Here is a 7240-nt window from a genome sequence, read left to right as displayed (position 1 = left end):
TTAAAATGTTTTGAAGATTTATTTATTTATTAAATTCAGTTACGCAGAGGGAGGAGAGGCAGAGAAAGAGAGAAGTCTTCCATCCTCTAGTTCACTCCCCAATTGGCCACAATGGCCAGGGCTGCACCGATCTGAAGCCAGGAACCAGGAGCTTCCTCCAGGTCTCCCACGTGGGTGCAGGGGCCCAAGCACTTGGTCCATCTTCTACTGCTTTCCTAGGCCATAGCAGAGAGCTGGAACTGAAGTGGAGCGGCCAGGGCTAGAACCGGTGCCCATATGGGATGCCAGCGCTTCAGGTCAGGGCATTAACCCACTGTGCCACAGCGCTGATTGTGAAATTTTATGTAGAATTTTCACAATCATCATACAAGCAAATACCTTTTAGGTGTAATATTTCCTGGATTTATTTCTATAATTAGCAAACTTAAATGTTAATGTAAACCAATGACAGATCTAAATATGAAGCCAAAATATTTTACATATGTTGTCAAGCTGACTCCAAAATATATTAATAGTCCATCATAGAAAACACTAATTGACCTGTTAACTATTTTGAACAAGGACAGTTAAAAATGTGAAGATGAAACATAAGAATAAGGTATTTGGTAGAAATTATTGTTGGTTATTGATAAAATTTCACTGTGGATAATATACTTCTAGCAGATATATACATCTTCCATTTACTAGAAAAACACAACTGCTAAAGCATCACTGGTAGAAATATAAGTAAAATGTGCTAATTATCACCTTTATCACAAAATAATGATCTGAAGGTTTCTTGCCATTGCAATAGGACAAAAATGTAGTGGAATTGCTAAAAAAAGGGGGAACTATTTTGAATATGTAAAATATATTCTACCAGATATGCCCATGAAATCAATATAAAAATGAGATATATAGTTGCTGAGATGCTTGAATAATTTCAATGTATTAGAATATCTTAATTTGTTTCACAGTAAAGGATAATAATAGAACTAGTTATAATTTAAAAATATGAAATATAAAATGAGAAAATATGTCTGTATATAGTTACAGTGTTAGATTACACATTTTAAAAATATCTTAGAGGCCGGCGCCGTGGCTCACTAGGCTAATCCTCCACCTTGCGGTGCCTGCACACTGGGTTCTAGTCCCAGTCGGGGCGCCGGATTCTGTCCTGGTTGCCCCTCTTCCAGGCCAGCTCTCTGCTGTGGCCAGGGAGTGCAGTGGAGGATGGCCCAAGTGCTTGGGCCCTGCACCCCATGGGAGACCAGGAGAAGTACCTGGCTCCTGCCATCGAATCAGTGCAGTGCGCTGGGTGCAGCACGCCGGCTGCGGCAGCCATTGGAGGGTGTACCAACGGCAAAGGGAGACCTTTCTCTCTGTCTCTCTCTCACTGTCCACTCTGCCTGTCAAAAAATTTAAAAAAAACTTAGAAAAACGATGCAAAAATCTAAATTTTAAGTAACATGTATATACTCACGTATTCTATATCTGTATAAAATATTCAGTCTTAATATGATTTATTTTATATATTTTTCATATGCAAATTTTAAAATCCAAATTAGCTTAAATTTATTATTCTACTTGAGTATGAGGATATTTTATTTGATTATTTTATATTTTGGTGTTTATCAAATCCTCTTAATGAACCATGAATTCATTCTATTAGCAATAAATTTGAGTTTTAAACTTAATGATATGAAAGGGTCATTTGATTTTTGTGTGAATGGCACATAGTTGTGAAAGTTGATGATACCGAGATGAAATCATTCTTCTCAGGCTCTGACAAACTTAGAGCCTGGGAGTCAGGAGGGATAGAACTCATGTCTGCCTGTCCCAAAGCCCCAGTTTTCTAAACACTTTCTATAGGTCCACTTGAAATTTCTTTTTAGTTGCATGTGTTTCATGCTCCACAGGTCTTACAAATCTGCACAGAATTCTTTAAGAAAGATTATCTTTAATATTTGTCAATACTGTAACAAGTCACATAAGATTTTCTGGGCATTACTATTGTCTATCAAGGACCCCTCCACCAATGGGCTAAAGCCAATTCTAGCCTTGGGTATCCAAGACCAATGTATTTTGTATCCTAGTAGCTTGTGTAAATTTCTCCTTGTTGTGCTTTAAAATTTCCCATTTTTTTAACCTCCTGGAATGCATCCATAGCATTTTATGCTATGAATAAAAACAATGCTCTGAATAACATACTGTACCATACAGTATAACATCAACATTCTGCTGTTTCCAAATAAATATCGTTTATTTTGTCATTTTGTTTGTGACATCTATGGCGTATTTTCCACGTTTTCATTCAATTTCAGAAGTACAACTGCTTTCCCATATGTAGTTTGTATTGAGTAACAAAACAATCTTCCTGAGAACATTTATAGAGTCCACAAAATATTGTGATAACCACTACACTATGGAAACCAACTGCAGAGTCCACAAAATATTGTACATTCCATAGCTGTCTTTTTAATATTTACTCCAAAAAAATCACTGTGCTACTTCTTTTATTTGCTTATAGTTTTCTTCTACAAATTAGTAGTGTTTTGGAAATTACAATTTTTCTTTGAAATTTTCTAACTATCATCACAACAATCACAGTGATATGATATTTAATATACATATGTATGTATATGTAATATATATTTATATATACTTAAACTTTAAAATGTTTGTTGCATCTATATAGATGGCAAAGAGAGAAGGAGGCACACAGACACAGGCAAACATTCTCTACTTATTTACTCCCCAAATCTCTGCAATAGCTGGGAGCTACATCAGACTGAAATCACTTGAGTTGGGACCTCAATCCAAGTCTCCCATATTGATGCTGGGGACTGAAGAACTTGAGCCATAGCATGCTGTCTTTCAGGATGCACATTAACAAGAAGCTGGAATATGAAGAGCCATGACCCAAACCCTGACACTGATAAGATCTGCACATGTCTTAAGTGGCAATTGTTGCCCCTACTTACATATTGTTGCCCACATTAGCAGAGATCTGAATAAAAGGACATAGTTAAGCATCAAATTGCAAGATTGTGACTATAAACCTGGCAAATTATTTAATGTAGAATTTGAAAATAAAATTTTTCAAAATATTTGTATTAGATAATATGAGTCCATTTCCAAAATTTGTGTATGACATCTAATTCAATGTAGAACTATAGTTTTAGTGATCCAATCTAACTCTTCAGTTTAAGTTTCTAATGTTAGAATCTAGTGTGATTGATATTTTTTTATTGACAGGCAGAGTGGACAGTGAGAGAGAGACAGAGAGAAAGGTCTTCCTTTACCATTGGTTCACCCTCCAATGGCTGCTGCAGCCGGCGCACCACGCTGATCTGAAGCCAGGAGCCAGATGCTTCTCCTGGTCTCCCATGTGGGTGCAGGGCCCAAGGACTTGGGCCATCCTTCACTACACTTCTGGGCCATAGCAGAGAGCTGGCATGGAAGAGGGGCAACCGGGACAGAATCTGGCACCCTGACCGGGACTAGAACCCCATATGCTGGCACTGCTGGTGGAGGATTAGCCTATTGAGCCACGGCGCTGGCCGATATGTTTTGATAAATAATTTTATCATGTACAATTTTTATTTCTTGAGGCCAGCACTATGGCATAGTTTGTAAAGCCTCACTACGCAGTGCCAGCATTGCTTATGTATGCTAGTTTGAGTACTAGTTGCTCCACTTCTGATCCAGCTCTCTGCTATGACCTGGGAAGGCAGTGGAAGATGGTTAAAGTGCTTGGGCCCCTGCACCTGCATGGGAGACCTGGACAAATCTCCTGCCTTCTAGCCTCAGGTCGGCTCAGCTTTGGCAGTTGCAGCCATTTGGGAAGGGAACCAGAGGATGGAAGACCTCCCCCTGCCCCCTGCCTCTGCTACTTGGTAACTCTGCCTTTCAAGTAAATAAATACATATTTTTGAAAAATAAGTAAAATAAAATTGCTATTTCTGTTTCAGTTGAAGTTTAATGGGTACTTACCTACAAAATTTTATTAGTCTCATGTTCAGTATTGATTATTGTAATATCTTGAACACTGCTATTTCTGAGACTTCTGTTTACATTTGCATATTTGTTTAATATGGTATCAGAAGAAGAAATTGATCTTATTCAAGTTATCAAAGCATAGTGTTGATCTTATTTAGAATTTTGTGTCGGTTTATATTATAACCATACTTTCTTTGTAGTTTACCTCTCATATTGGAAACTCAATTAATTCTGACTTTATAAAATTGGGAAGCTTTGCAACTCCTTCTATGGATTCATTTATATACCACAAAATTATTTATTTTTAAAGAACCTGATGCCAGAAGAAATCTATGTATCTTATTATTATTTAAAAACAAATATATACAAGTATACAGAGAATGAAGTGTATACTATGAGGTTCTCATAATCATACAAGAGAGTAAAGTATTATAACTAGCAGATGAGTGGAGAACTTAAGTTCAATAAGGCATACACAATTCTAATTGTACATTTAATTCTAAATAAATTTTTGAGTAGTGTGTTAAAGAACTACATTGACAAGTGGGCACAAATGAGATTGTTCTTGGCCTGTATAACATTTGAAATTTATCTACATCATTATTGTATCCCTCTGCCAAGATTTTATTCTCTAATATGCACTGTGACACTCTCTAATTAAGGTAAAATCCCAGAAACAGAGGAAAGGACCAATCAACATAGAAATCTGTAAATCTTGCAAGATTTGCTTAAGCAGGAATGCGGCCAAGAGCATTGATTGCCAAATAGAAATTGGCCTCAACACAATCAAGGCAATACATGACAAACCCACAGCCAGTATCACACTGAATGAGGAAAAGCTGGAGGCATTTTCACTAAGATCCAGAACCAGACAAGGATGCCCACTCTCACCAATACTATTTAATATAGTTCAGGAAGTTTTAGCTGAAGCCAGTAGGCAAGAAAAAAAATCTAAGGGATAGAAATGTGAAAGAAGAAAGTCAAATTATCCCTGTTTGCAGATGACTTGCTCCTATACATATGGGAAGCAAAAGACTAAGAGATTATTTGAGCTCATAAGACACTTTGGTAAGATTTCAGGATATAAAATCAACACACAAAAATCAGTAGTATCTGTGTACACAAAAATCACATGCTTGCCAAAGAACTTGTAAGGTCAATTCCATTCATAATAACTACAAATAATTTAAATAAATTTAACCAAGAACACAATCTCTACAATGAAAATTACAAAAATTTAAGGAAAGATATACATGATATACAAGTGTCAAAACCTTCCATATTCATTCATGGACTCCATATTTAATATGAAAATGTTCATACTATCCAATTTACAGATTCCTTGTGATTCCAATCAAAATACAAAGGACATTCTTCTTAGATATAAAAAAAGGCCCCAAAATCATGTGGAAATACAAGAGACCCTAAATAGATAAAGCAATCTTAAACAATAAAAATAAAGTTGGAGGCATCAAAATACCAGATTTTAAGATGTATTACAGGGCAATTACAATCAAAACAGCCTGGTACTTGCACAAAAACTAGAGATGTAGACCAATGGAACAGGTTAGAAACCCCAGAAATCAATCCACACATCTTAAACACACTATTTTTTAAGATTTATTTATTTATTTATTTGAAAGGCAGAGTTACACAGAGAAAGAAGGAGAGGCAGGGAGAGAGAGGACTTCCATCCACTGGTTAACTACCCAACAGGCCACAATGGCCAGAGCTGCACCATCCTGAAGCCAGGAATCATGAGCTCCTTCCAGGTCTCCCACATGGGTGCAGGAGCCCAAGGACCTGGGTCATCATCTGCTACTTTCCCAGGCAATCCAGCAGAGAGCTGGATTGGAAGTGGAGCAGCCATAACACTAACTGGTGTCCATATGGGATCCTGGCACCACAGGCGGCAGCTTTACCTACTACGCTGCAGCACTAGGTTCAGACAAACTAATCTTTAACAAAAAAAGTTAAAATGACTCCCTGGAGAAAGGACAGTTGCTTCAATAAATGGTGCTGAAAAACTGGATCTCCACATGTGTAAGTATAAAACAAAACTCCTACATTCTACCCCATACAAAAATCAACACACAATGGATCAAAGATCTAAACCTAAGACCTGAAGCCATAAAATCACTAGAGAAAAACACAAGGATAACACTTCAAGACATTGGCACAGGCAAGGACTTCTTGGATAAGATCCCAGAAACAGAGGTAATAAAAGCAAAAATAGAGACCTGAGATTGCATCAAACTAAGAAGTTTCCGTACAGCAAAAGAAACACAAAAGAAAGTGAAAAAGAAACTGACAGAATGGGAGAAAATATTAGTGAACTATTCAACTGATAAAGGAGTAATATCAGAATATATAAGTAGCTCATGAAACTCAACAACAACAACAAAATCTAGTCAAGAAATGGGCTAAGGAGATGAACATTCATTTTTCAAAGGACAAAATACAGACAATAGATACATGAAAAGACACTCAGGATGCCAGCTGCCAGGGAAATGCTAATAAAAATCACAAGGCAATTTCACTTCATGCCAGTTATAGTGGTTACCACCCAAAAATCCAAAGATAACAAATGTCAGTGAGGATGTGGAGACAATGTACCCTAATCCACTGCTGGTGGGAATGTATACTAGTACAACCACTGTGGAAGGCAGTATGGAGACTGCTCAGAAATCTAAAAATGGATCTACCATATGAGCCAGTCATTGCACTAGTGGTGATTTACCCAAAGGAAATGAAATCAGCATATTAAAGAGTGATTTGTAAAAGAATGATACCTTGTTTTTTGCTAATAAATGGATGCAACTCAAGAACATTAAGCTTGGTGAAATAAGCCATCTCCAAAGGACATGTATATATATTTTTTTCTGATATGTGGTAGTTAATACAGAATACAAAAATGTATAAGGATGAAGTGGCCACTGATGACTTGATTATTTTATAGTTTTTGCCTGTATTTCTGTGGTTAGTGGTCTTTCTACTTTTTACTTGTTGAACATTATGGTTAGTGAAACATTAAATCTGTAATTCCAAAGTAAATTGAAAATATGTTGTAAAAAATGAAAGGAGAAAAGAGAAAAGATGGAAAGAGGGTTGTGGGAGGGAGGAAGTAAGGAAGTGTGGTGATCTTAGAGTTGTATCTATGAGATACATGAAAGCTATTGTCTTTATAAAATTAAAATGTAAAAAAATAATTTTAAGAAAGACACACTATTTGGATCCTTGCTTCCCAGTTGTAGTGCCT

This window comes from Oryctolagus cuniculus, chromosome 19 (genome assembly GCF_051225735.1).
Source record: "Oryctolagus cuniculus isolate XC-2025 breed Fujian yellow rabbit chromosome 19, ASM5122573v1, whole genome shotgun sequence".
Lineage (NCBI taxonomy): Eukaryota > Metazoa > Chordata > Mammalia > Lagomorpha > Leporidae > Oryctolagus > Oryctolagus cuniculus.
Note: the sequence above shows the minus strand (reverse complement) of the source record.